This window comes from Callorhinchus milii, unplaced genomic scaffold, assembly GCF_018977255.1.
Source record: "Callorhinchus milii isolate IMCB2004 unplaced genomic scaffold, IMCB_Cmil_1.0 Scaffold584, whole genome shotgun sequence".
NCBI classification, from domain to species: Eukaryota; Metazoa; Chordata; class Chondrichthyes; order Chimaeriformes; family Callorhinchidae; genus Callorhinchus; species Callorhinchus milii.
Window position 1 is genome coordinate 28,041 of NW_024705325.1, and position 14,255 is coordinate 42,295.

Consider the following 14,255-nt stretch of genomic DNA (forward strand, 5'->3'; position numbering starts at 1 on the left):
CTTGTTCATCATCGGATAAACTGATTCGAGACAATTCGAGTCAGGCCGTATTAATTTTGATGATGGGACTGTCAGACGCCCAGGTATCGGCGTTTAAGACCAGGGTTTGCTTTGGCGGTTAGATTCGGGTTTGGGGCTGATCAAGTGGTTGCCTTTCAGCACTATGACTGCCCGCCAGCCGGTTGCAACGAGTGGAAGAGCGTACAGATGTTCCACTCCTGTTGGAAACGTATTGCTGTATCATCTTTTATGGCGTCGGTAAAGGCAAGCCCAGCAGGAGCCGTTAATGCTCTTCGCGACAACAAATCAATTGGGGGTGTCGAGGGGGCTATAGGTAAGAAAGGTCGTTATATTGAGATCATGAAGCTCATCCGAGCTGGTTATCAGTCCGCGCAAATCCCTATGAAATGAACCAAAGAGCCTTAATCATCAGGCATGAACAATGAACCATGCGCCAGCTATACGGTACGGGTAGTCCAGAGCTCGCAAAAGGACGGAGACACCCGTGGCTCGCTATAGCCTTTCGACAAATAGCTCGGGAAAAACGTCATCTCTCCTCACCGGACGGCGATCTTACGGCGATGTTTCTCGGTAGTAGGCTTAATCGATTGCGCTTTTTTTATTTTCTTATAATTCCCCCAACTCACCTTAATTAATCAGCCGCTACTTATCATAACCCTCCATCAGAGGACCGGATTGGTGATATGATAGCTAGAAGGGCTTCGAGTTTCCCGCATCAGATAAAGAGCACTTAACTTAGACGCAACTACGTGTTTCCAGTACGCAAGCTTCACGTTGAGACGACTGCGTGGCGCCAACCTTTACGAGCCTCATCCCTCGATTCCGTGCAGCGAGCACTCGTGACAGCATACACGAAGGACTTTTTGAATGCAGTGAAGGTTGCATTCACTTTACAATACGTTGCCAACATCGCGCCCTAAGATCCATTCAGGGGTCACTCAATCTGATGCTGTTTTTAGTATTAACTGCATGAGCATTTCACAGTCTATGGTCCAGCTACCAATACTCTGCTAACCTGGCTAAGACGGTACTCCTCGGCAGCCTGACAGCACGCGGCTCCTAGTCGAAGGTTTCGTCAGATAATTAGTCAGATGCTCTTATCGGCGGCTCCGCTGTATCTCCAGGGGCCTACTGGTTACCAATTACGCCATCGGAGAGGGATCTCAATACCTATCTAGTAGGCTCATTAAATCCTGAGCTCCTCTGAGTACCCATAGTGGCCCTGGATGAAAGGTGCAAACTGGGAATCCCCATCATACCCTAAACAAAATGCCGCATAACAACCCTCCCAGATCCTAATACGGTGCCTGGCTGCTACTCGACGTGGGATGATTAGTCCATGCATCCCAGGCAATGATCGGCAATTACATGCTCATTCCTTCAGAACGTTGCAAGCCCAAAGTCGGATTTCGGCGTGTTAATTATCGATAGAAAACACTTAGGCAGCACTACACTACCTGTTCCCGACCGGCAAATGATAAGGAACTCGCACTCTGTTAAATATTATAGTATTTATTTACATTAGTGGGGTGGGTTGTTAAACATGACATTCATTCGAATTACAAAGTCTTCTCGGATAGCTGGGGCCTGGTAAGTAGAACTCAATACATGTTTTAAAGCCCCGGCAAATCCGGGGATTATCCAGTGTTCCGCTCTACCACAAGGATACCAAAGGAACGTCCTCATGGTATGCCAGGGCCCTGCTAGACGTTTCTGACGCTAATTATCCTGTGTACTACAGATTCTTTCCTGAATACTGTCAGACGCTTTATTATAACATACTGAGTTTGCGGCCGGATTGTTATTCACTTTTGAGTAGGACGCTTAAATATGCCTCAAAGACATCTCCAGTGGTGATGCAATTTTGCTTCCGGAAATATCATAATTATGCCCTTTGATCGAAGAACCTTATGGTCCCCAATAGTGCACCCTTGGTTTGAGGTAGGTACCATCGTACCGTCGTTTAATGGAAGTAGATTGGGATTTCTTTGCGCAGGGGTTATAAGGCTTAGAGAAATGCGTGTCCGTGTTGGAGTCAGTACCATCCCCGATAAGCCGTTATTCTCTGGCGCCATCACCCGACTCGACAATAATCCCGGAATTAGTCTGCACAAAAGAGCTGTCTAATGAGCTATTCGCATTACTGTTACGTATTTGCGGTGCTAAACTCGTAGCGGGTCTCCGAGGTGATGCCGACATTTAGTCGAAGTTATACGGCGGGCCTTCCACTGGTTTAGTATATATCCATTCAATGAATGTACTGTGATGAATTGTGCAGACATGCTGAAAGGTGTAGATGCCAGACTTAATGACTGTAAAAGTGCCTAGTAGAGTATTGGGCCTGTACCCAGCCGGGAGCTCGAACCTACAATGCCACATAAGCGTCAACCACACGAACAGGAAGCATTGAATCCCTTTTTACTTCAATGAGACGAAGGAACTGTGTCGAATTAAATAGTGGAGAACGGGAGCCCACAAATCCGAAAGTATAACTACAAACGACCCTACTAGCGAGCTGAGCGGGTCTGATCGGCCAAACAAACCATATTGTGATTTAAGATAAGCGCCGTCCTGTACCAAGATTGTCTGTATTTCGTGGGAGAAGCATGGTTCAGGATTGCCGTATTGCACACAGAACAACAGTTATGTCCCACTCGTATTGGGATAACGACGCTACACGGCTTGCGACGGTTCGACAAGTGCGATGGACAGGTGTTGACATTGTCCCCCCTGCTGTCGGACATTTGCAGGGTAACGACTAGGCCTGAATAGGAACACAAATGTAGTTGCAGGTACCTTGTGACTTAGTAAACTGGGAGAGATGTCTGGTACAACCAAAGCGGCAAACTGTGACGTGACGGATTACTTTTCGGAATACGCTGATAGAAGCTTGCGCGTACCCACAGGGAGCGTGTTCATACGGGTCAATTTCCCGTATAAGGTAGGACGGTATGCTACGGTGTGTGAGCTGCCACTAACTATGCTCTATTACTTGCACAGGGCTGTGCCACTGCGGAGGTAAGACCATCCGAGCTGGGACCCGCGGCAGTCAAGGTGAGGGTCCCAAGGCACGCATGTCAGAAACAATCTGCGACAATTTCCAACGTACACTCAACAGTTCTCTAAGATTGTTGGCCAATGTACTCCTTTTAAACTCGGTGTGGTTTAGCCGTGCGCAAGAGAGGCTGGGGACGCTAGATGACACCCCTTATATGTCGTCACTGTTTGCGACATTGTTATGAGCCGCAGCAGAAACCGTTGGACTCACTTGCAACTCAGGTGCGTACTGCCAAACTTGCATGGACACTCACATTGAGCCGCCACTTATTACAGTGTGCTTCTGCGATATCGCATCACTCGAGCCTATGCTTCTGATAAAGGCGAAGAGTCCGTATGATGGGTAGGGAGGTACTATGATGTGAATTTGTCTGCAACCCTTCATCCCACAAGTTTCTACGGAAAACTTGTGGCGCCGTTTTACTAGAACCTTCTGTATGCTATCTTATACATGAAAGAAGCTTGTGCATTTAGCCGAGACCAATGATCCCCTTTCCTCCAACTCTTTACCGCCGTCAGATGCCCAGCCCTCTTAAACTTCTCCCCATATCACCGCTATAATACGCACTACAGGCAGTAAGATCGTTGTTCAGATGCGAGTGTCGCAGATCAATCTGAGTTTCTCTTTAGTGTCACGACTTCCGCCCGACATGTATCGGAGGCCGGGACAGGGGGTCATATCATGGTTTTTCCATAAGGGGCTTCCATCTGTTTACTCGCGTTAGGGCTGTCGGGCCCATAATACGGAGGCCATAACAAGTCTTCTGGCATCCTCATGCACAATCTCAACGGATTACAAACCTTGGTAGGAAGATGGATCGGTGTAAGCACCTTACTAGCTTCCCGCAAAGAAACAAATGTGCCCGACCTGCTATAGCCTTGAATTAGGTACCCTTATGCGTTGTTCCCCGTTCAATGCAGCAGGCCCCTTATACTCCAGCCACGAAGAACGGCACATAGCGGAGCTACTCCGTGACCGATTGCGAAAACTGTTTTGCTATTTCGAATGTTTGCTCGTACTGTAGCATTACTGTGTCTTTCGAACGTAACCTCGGCGCATTAAAGGCTTCCACGCATGAAGAGAACCGAATACACGATTATAAAAATTCCTACATTCATATGATGACGCTTAACGGCGGGCCTAATATGGACTACAACCTATTCAAGCAATCAAGCGCTCGGTCGGTGGGAAGTGCTATATGAGGGATATGCTTCGTATTGTTACCTCCAATCTGGCGCCGGTCCGTTCGTATCAGTCTCAAAGCATAACCTTTAGCTACGTACTGGTCTACTCCAATAAAGTGGTGGGGAGTTGATCTTTACCTTAACCCAACGCTATCTACCGTTTTAAGCGAGAATCGCGTCCTGGAATGCTGTTACAACAAAATGCAGCATTTCCCTCCGAACTAGCCAGCGTGAGTTGGTTCAACTTTGTCGGTTCACTTGACGTGCGGATTGACCTGTTTAATTTATTGTACTAGCGCTACAATTCTAGATGAGTGAGAGACCCGACTAAAAGACGAAACCCTTCCTAGTCGCCATAGAGGGTCAAAGACAGCTGGTTTATACGGTCCCGACACTGGTTTAACAAGGACCCAGCGCTGAAGGCCCTTGCGCTCGGGTAATGTCGAGTTCACCTCGCGTCTTTCGACCTCTTATTGAACATCCCAGTGTGTAAAACGGCCGAAATTCATATCAGGTGGCCAACAGACAATAGATTGCAAGCGATATTCACGAAAAAATTATTAGGACAAATACGCGCAGGACCTCTCTCCCGGAGCTTTCATGGGGACTACTACGCGCGAAAGCGCGGAGAACTCTAAAGACTAGCTATTTCATAGCCGCATAACTGCGCATTTCTCCATACTTCGTTTGGTACCACAGTTACCCAGAACCGGTTAGTCCATAAGATTGACACACTATGGTAATAAACGAATTTTTATTCTACGATACCTGAACATCTATGGCGTAAGCGGCGGGAGCTGAGCCAGGACCTTCTTTAGACCGCATCGGACCCCCTTGTAACCGTGGTGTGGTAAACGGCGAGTTGTTCTACCCCCGAATTCCCACATACGTAGGTGCCCGTACACGGTGCTCCTGGGTGTGTATCGCTCACAACGAAACTCGCCAGTTAAAGTGGAAGCTAACGGCCAAATTGCAGGCCCCTCGTACGACTCTAAGTGAGGTCGTTACGTGGCAGCGTTCGGGTTCATATTTCCGTTCAGAGTACACTTGGAACCGGTCCAGCGATTAGTGAGTCGGAACATCCGGTGAATCCATAGTCAAGCTTACAACATTCCTTGCCACCTAAGCCAACAGATGAGCCAATCTTGGAGCTTACGCCGGATGCACTGATACGCAGGACTTTGTGGTGGAAGTAGATGAGGCTGACTAAGCGTGAAATAGATCGTGCACCGGAACCGTTCCGATTATCAACGACGTCCGAGGTCGGCATGGTCGGCCACCTACATCAACGTACATGATGCTACACGAACGTTGAAGCAGTAGGCTAATCGATTGTCTAGGTATGTCTCGTATGCTCGGACTAAACCAGCATTAGCACTAATCTTATACGATTAATGCAACACCAATATAATTAGTCTTCTTCGGTTTACACACCGACCGGACATCGCTAGTCTCGGGTTAAGCCATTAAAATGAACGCCATTCAAAAATAGAAGCACGTTCTGCACCACGAATGACGTAATACATCATAGGTGTTTGGCCTCACAGAGGGCTATCAATCCAAGGCGGGCGGGTTAGAAGCAGTGGATAAACCACTGGGACGGTAACGATGGCCAACAGCCGTAATACAAAGAGCTGAAATAATGTAATAGCCTCTACATAGATAATGCCCAAACTTTCGGACTGGTAGGCCGCTCATAAGAGATGGGCCTGGAGCTCGGGAATTGACTCCTGCTGCAGACAACATATTTGGAATGAGAGCGGGTATACAAGGTCGGCTACCCAGAGCATCCCCAATGCCCGGGAATGTAGGTAAGAAGTACTTGAGAGGTAATGACTCAAGGGAATATGTTGGATGTGAGCAGAGTTACGCTCAAGCGGCGTACTAAAGAATCGGTTTCTTCTAAGAGTCATAAGAGCGTTACCCTGCGGCGTGCGTTGAAAGGGAAGATAGAATTGATCGGGTTTAGACTTGCCAATAGCTTATGAATATAACTCCTCCTGACAGCGGCGTATGTATGGATCCCTTGTACTTGCGTACTCACGTACTCGAGCTCGCGCAGGCCAAAAAAGAATGGCCTAAAGACAATTTCCTCCGATAGAGGTTACAGACGCATGGCAACTCGCGAGATTCGACTTGTAAGCTATTCTAGTGTCAGGAAAGTTAAGAGGCCATCGCCGAGCTTCCGTTGAGAAAACATATCACAAGTTAATTTAACGGTGTCGAACTTTGATGGGTTATCCATCAGGGGTGATAGGTACTGCCAGTCGTTTTGATATAGCCGTTTCCTAACGACTCCATCACTATAAATCCTTGGTTGTAATGATTGTGATTTCCTACACTTCCTCGAATTTTACAGAGGAATTTTGGCAGGAGTAGCGGACGAGTATTTGCATCGACTTAAAAAGTAGCGACGTTTGGTCATATCTCTCAAGACCCTGGCGGCCCGCTTCAAGTTAATGGTAAGCCGAGCATAACCAATATCTCCATATAAGAACGTTTACAATACACCAACGTCCGCCCTTAGGTCACCGACGGACAAGTTTACGGCTCTTTCGCAATCGTCAGGCCCGCCTTTAAGCCAAATCAAGGTGACAAGTACCCCCAGGGATTCCGCAGGCCTTATACAGATGGACGTACTCTTAAGGCGCTTCTATCCTATAAAAAGAGTAATTGGGTGCTGTCGATCTTTCGTGTCTCTTGAAAGCCAACATGCAGCGTGTACCCGGGATGACCTTAACCGTTATTATTTCGGAAAGCAGCGGTCGAGGACTAACAAAACGGGTAGACCGCGCGGCAAGGAAGTACATGCCTAAAGGACGCATGCGCTGATGCTCGAGCATTTACCGGCGATGTCACCGGAACTGGAAACTCTGATTTTACGGTCATTAATCTATGTGAGATGGTTTGACTTAATATGCGCAAAATTAGGAGGCCTTCAGAACTTCACGGCTATTAAAACGCGACATATGAGATTGTCGACATCGCAGGAAATTTAAAGTCCCAATCCGGTCGACTTACTTGTAACAGGTAGGGACACAATTGCCCTGGATTTGCCCAGATGATTACTAGAGTCCGTGACGGGAAGGTAGCTAAACTTACCGCTGCATAGTGGCACTAGCTGTTGTTGATTTGGGAGATCTGTCGCTCCGTGGAGTTATAGAACACCGATGCACCTTTCTGATTCATTTGCAGGCCTAGACCAAACCCATAATAGCTGGCTTTCTCGATAAAGGATCTATGTCTTGTATGCGAGAGCTGCATATTGCTATCAGAGAGAACTGATGCCAGCGAAAAGATGAAGTTCTCTAAGGTATATCCGTTGGTCTGAAATAGCTACCTTTCTGGTAACTGTCGAAGTGAACGTTTGAACCGGAAGTAGCTATGAAAAAAAATTTGCGTGCCTGTTCGGCACGTCGCGTGCTAAAAAGAGGCGCCGGGCCGCAGCTACTAATCACGTTGGCGGCCTACACATTACCTGCGCGGCGACTATAGTCATTGCGTGCCTAGACCGCGATAAGGAGGGTAGACGCGGCATTAGTACCATAGTGATCGGTCACCGGTACCCTTAGTTGGCGGCACACAGTAATGACCCTAACTTTAAATAGTATGAAATTCAGACCATACAAAATTGGAGTGGACCCCGCGCTGCGGAATGAGGCTGCGCACGGGAGGGCCATGGAGGTACCATCCCCCCCATTTTTAGTAGGCGAAGGCCAACACGGGTCCCAGCGGCACAGTAGGCAAATTGTGAAGCAACGTGGCGGAGTTTTGCAAGTATCGAGTGGCCTATCCACTCCATGTCGCGAGGATGGCAGCAACGTCGGCAGTATCTCATGCATAACCCGACACTTGATAGTCCAGAGAATTAAAAGAAGTGGACAAACATGTCTGTAGCATTCACATTGATGCAGATGTTTGGGTCTTTCATCGAGGAAGTCCCGCATACACTAAGAGTACAGTTGAGTAACTACATCCTCAACCACATACGACAACACACGAGGAACTTTCCACAATATTGTGAGCGCACATGAAGACCGCCTAATCTTGCGCATTGAAGCTACAACCTACGACACTCATAGTTCATATCGTCGCCAGTATTATCAGTGTCAAGGTGGCTCCACTGGTACACGATTACACCTAAAGGCTAGGGCCTGTCTTGTTGGGAAATACCCCCACACCGTGTAATGCTACGACAAGGGCCTTTCACTTCAGGTATTTACAAATCAGCCGCATTGTAGGAGATGCCCGCGGCTTCCGTTTACAGTCGTATGCTCGGGTAACGAGCAATTCTGTAGGATGTGTGTGGCGCCGCCATCCTCCATTAATAACCCCCCGATTAACGGGTCTTTGGAGGATAAAATGATTGTTCGTTAAGGCAACTTTGGAATAACACTCGTATTCTAGGCGTTTACTATTAAGCTAGACCACACAAGGTAAGAGTGTCGTGATGCATACCAGTAACCACAACGGCTACTTAATGTTCTACTCTGCAACTTACCCGGGCACAGGACTAGTGGAGAGACGCCACAGTGAGATACAAGATAACACAATTACCCAGCAATGTCTTACCTATAGCCGCAACTGCGCATAACCACCTATGCCAATGCTGCCCTGTCTGAATCCCATAAGGTGCGTGTAGCAGCTATCTAGCGGGAACCGCCCGCTCACATTAGAAATCTCACGGCGAGCTCCGGTAAGCACTCAAGGCACTACATAGACCAAATCCGATCCTCCAGTCACGTGAGCCCGGCTCCACAGAGAGCGCACAACGCGCGAAGAGGGGTCCACGTCTCACAAATGGGACCAAATAGGGTAGCGCTGTCCATGGGAGGAGCCAGACGCGCAGGCTGCCATTACCTAGTGTCCGACCTGCCCAACGACTACCAGTCTTAAGGAACCTTAATTATTGTAAAGGCGAGTCGTCTATCATCTGAGGCGGGACTTCTCCTGGGACGCGAGGCCAGTACCCCTTATTTTTTGTTCAGCTGACGCACAGAGCGGGATGTGGCTTTAATAGGGTCGACACAGTACCATTACTCCACAATTTATTGATGATTGATGACGGAAGCATTCCATTTTGGTCAACTAAGACGTACACCATACGTGCAAGAGAATTATTACGCGTGTAGGGAGTGACACCGCTCGTCTGACGGCTGTCTTCTGCCCGGTGCGCTCGATACATCTCGCCTTACTAGTTTCCCTTCATTGCCATGGATAGAGTAGGTTGTTTTAACTGGCTAGTAACAAGAAATCGGCGTGGATGCCTTTTAAGAAAATGGCACAATGGCAATAGGGACCTGCCATATGGCTTCCCGAAAGGCCAACAATTATAAACCTTTACGCCCCCCGCTTTCTTTGCGCATACGTGTAACAATGTCTAAGTAGATCTATTTCAAAGATCCCGCGCTGCCCACAAGCATTGTCGCAGCCATTCAGATGATGTCGACTTACTAGAGGAGCCGGGCAGGTATAAGCCGTTTTACAATCATACGACCTACCAACCTGGCTGCGTTGGGAAAGCTAGTAACGCGCGGAGCACAACTGATCTTATATACGCGTATGTAGGACTTTCTCTTGTCAATACTTGTTAGATAACCTTTTTCGTGCTGTATATGTCTCATTATTCATCAATATACGTACGAACTAGTTAGGCCCAATTTAACTCGCGACGCCAATCGCGCACGAATTATTCTGATACACCCTGACCTAAAAACACGGAGGGGGGCAATGGTAATGGAGGAACCAGCACAGGCCGTGCCGTTGAGTAGAAGTACTTTGCGACTGGATGGTTTGAGAACAGGCCGCCAGCGGCGATTTGATCGTAAGGGGTAGACAAAGGTGAGCGAGCGCAGAGTGCTGTTGCGATGTCACACTCATCGTGTCACTGTTCGAGAACGGACTACATTCATTAGCTACCCGCTAGCCGGATAGCACGCACCCGTAGGTCTTTACGAGCTACTAAGGACGAGAGTATGGTCTTCTAGACAGACAATACACCGTCCTCTGTTGAGGACGAAGACTACGATCAACCCCCCCTCTCAACGCCGCTGCGATAATGATGTAAGTCCGCTGCAACCGACTCCATAGAAATAAACTTCAGAAGGAGCAATCGTGGACGCCCAAAACAATCCGCTACGATTAGTCCATGGAATTCAACGCTCATACTGGAAACGTCTTCGATCATTAAGGTACCTCGGTCTACTATGGAAGTGATATTCTCGCAATTAGTGTATGGGGCCAATCAAAGGACTCTGATACCCGCAAAATTCCCATCCCGAATTACCTCGGGCAATTAGCACGACATAGAGTGACACTTTGGCCGCAGTTAAGCGAGGTGTTGTCGTGGTATGTGCCTAGCGGGGTGGGTGCGGGTAAGTAGATTGTCCAGCTCGACGGGTGGTACGAAGCGTCGCGTGAGATGTGATTATTTGGCATGCCTCTAAAACCTGACCTCCATACACGATCCTTATTCTCCGGATTTTACGATGCGCTTGCACCTGAGCAGCGAATAAGTTCAATGCCATAAAAACGGACAACGGTAATTCGATACCAAACAAAACAGTGCGTAGTAGCGTGCTGATCCGACCCCCATATCGCAGGACTGAGGGTGGTCAGATGATCGTGGTGCCTTGACGGTCACCCCAACACTACCCTGACGTCTACCACGAGTTTAGCTGCGAGCGTTTTTCGGAGGTCTACCATTTCGGACTCCATTAGGAAATTTCGCAGTAGTATTTTGCCACGTTTTGCTACCATACCGCAGGAAACTCCTTATGTATCTGTTCATCCAGCTGTCTCTGGAAAGAGGTATTGCCTAAACACGGGGCCTAGCTAACTTTCCTTGTTCAGAGGTGCGGTGCTAACTCAAAGGACAACCTATCACGCTTTCACATGCAGATAGCGCGGCATTGTCTTAGCTCCAATCATATGACGGCTATAGGACGTAGTTTTAATAAGTTTTAAGTCCCATACTATTTTAATAGGGATAAGACCGGCATAACGTCATAACTACGCCAGCCAAGGCGCGAGGGAATTCGCGCACTCGTAACAGCGAAAACGACAAAATAGGTCCCTCCTAAGTTTCTATAATACTCGACAGCCCCGTCTGAGTGTATCACCAGAGGGTGGATTGGGAGAGGAGATTTGTTACGTATCACAGATGACGTCCTGAAACTTGTTATTGCCATATCACATTGGGGTTTACGCTGCCGCGTAAATAAGGATAGGATGCGATCTGCTAAACTAGGGTCACAAAGCATGCCGCTCGCCCACCCCTGCCCCCGCTGGGTTTTCTATGATCCGTGTTATCTTCTTAGAGCAAGTAGCCGGTTGCTCAAGTCTGCGGTAAGACCCGTCAAATCGACCGGAGAGACGGGTTTGATACACCTGACATATCGACCAAGAGATCTCAATATTGGTCAATGCCTCTTTGAGTATGGGTAGTATACAGCGCGACTAGGTTATTAAGAATTTACACGTGCGACCTCCAGTATCTACATTGGGGGCTAATTAATAATCGAAAGGGCTTGGGTGGAACCGCAGCATGATCTATCTGTTCTAGGGGTAGCGCAACAGACGAACGTCGACTAGATATTGTGCATACACCGCCGACACCTACTTGGACATATGTGCCTGTCCTGGTGTCTCTAGTGGTTTAAATTAGAGAGCGTTGGTTTCAGGAATGAACGTAGAGTAACCCCGAACAGTCGGACAAGGATGTATCACGGCATCCGCTAACTACTCTCGCCGCGTAGACAGATAGATTGGATGCAGGGGCTCCACACCGAAAAGCGCGTACAGTGGTAGAGTAAGTTCCGTCCAGTTATTCGGTTTGGTGAGGTCGTCTTAGATAGTAAAGGCTCTGGAGCAAGCGAACAAGCATTGTCAACCCTTGGACTAATGTAGACGTTTATAAACTATGGCTCTCATGCCTGCGGTTTTTCGGCAATTGTGGTCCACTAGCCTAGGGAAGTAATTCGGCGGAGCCGTAAGTAAGACGGTACCTCCAAATCTACCCGGCGCTTACCCACTGTAACTGAAGTAATAATTTGCGCGCCTCGGACGGTCGGGCTTGACTCCCAGTTGATGAGACGAAAACTTAGGATGGGGCCATTTTGTATCATATAACGATACCCTTGGCTGAACAACAGGATCGGGGTAATGGTTACATATGGGTATACAAATGAGCGTACCGCTGTCAATGATTTTTTATTTCGGTTGGTGCGGCTGGGGTATATATTGACCGGTCAGATAACGATGCGGGGCGGCATACGGGATCATGTTAAAAATGTCTATAATAGGTAGATATGGAATAAGGACCAAACTGTAGTCGCAATCCATAGTTATTATGCGTGGCAAAGCACGCTCGCGGTATGAGGCTTGACTTAAAGTTCCGAAGTCGATGTAGATGTGAGATGTTCGTTGCGTCGAGAGTCTGGATCCACTATGGGTCTAGTGATAGTAAAGGTGTCGTTATCCCTTTCGAGTAAGCAGATGGCGTCAGCGTGGGTATAGAGCGGGTTGGCTGATGATGCTGTACATCAACCGGGAATAATTGCTGCTGTATGGAATATAGTAGTCGTAGTGGTAATGGTTACATTCTCGCTGGAGTAATCGCAAGCAATGCGCCGCCTTGACCCCGCGACCAGTCAAGAGGACCTAATGGAAACCATATCCGGCGACTCACGTACGACAGCGCGCCCACTTTCACGTGTCGCACCCTACCCCTCTCAGCCCCAGGGTCGAGCGCCTGGCAGTTCCGACAGCGGCGTACTAATAATGGACTGTTATTGAACGGGCGTGTAGATTCTTGATGGGTTTTGTGTGCGGACTCTTATGCGTGATGATCCGGCTCCTATCTATAAGGCGCAACTCGGATGGACCAGCAGGCCGGCCGCATGTGTTCGACAACCGGACTAGCATTTAAGAACGCCCTTATACCAGCGAACAGTAGGTGCTACTAATTATCAAGGAGACGAGGGCAGGACAGACTAAAACCCTAGGTTATTTGAACGCCGACCTCAACAGTCGCGGAATATCAACCATCGTCAAAGCTGGGCATATCCAAGCTCATGTCCGAAGCCAAGGTCACACCGGGAAGGGAGCCTTCCAAAGACGACTGGCTTGCGTACGGTGTGTGCAGTGCCTGGTGATTTAAGTTGTGCTACCTAGACTCGCACATATAGGGGATTGGTTCCATTTACTGCTCGGGGCACTAGTTCTGAGGCCCGCACGATTCGAATACATGGCACTTGTAAGAGAAGCTGCCTGTGCGTTCTTCTTGTTCGGGAATAGATTATGGGAAGTAATCCGGGGCACCACGTCCCCATATTGCAAGCCCAGGTTAGTACTGGTGACCAACATATACCATTCGATACTCGGAGCCTCCATAGGCATCCATCGAGCCATAGCAGAGGTTGGGGATTAATTGGGCTGTTATAGCCAGTGACGTGGTCATTCCACGGTTTGTGTTACAGGGTTCAGCGAGCAGCGTTTATATGAAGTACGGCATGACTTAATCTGGTTCAGTAGAGTGACCTGGAGAAAGGTTCTCCGCATATTACAGACCGACTGCGTTGCCCGCGAGGACTCCGAGTATTGGAACCACTCCCCTCAGTTGTATGTTCTCGCTTACTAAGGGTAAATATTACAAAGATCACAAGGTTAGACACACGAAATTAGTCCAGAACCACAGCTTAAGGCGATGAAATTCAAAGGGAGATGTGGGTGACTGGGGCAGGAGGGAGCTCCGGAATTTACTGTGACGGCGCCCTAGTATACCCCCAAGATGTGAATAACAAGTCATCAAGATATAGCCCTGCATCCAATCGAGCCAGCCCCGCCAAAAGCCATTGGTGCTATAATCCGCGCTACAAGGAGTATTTAGTGAACCAATCCAACGGGAGTCGTAGGGAGAATTGCATCTCCTCTTAAAGCGGGGCGGTCGGCTTCCATCTCCCCAAAGTAGTCCGGACGGCCAAAGGTCAAAT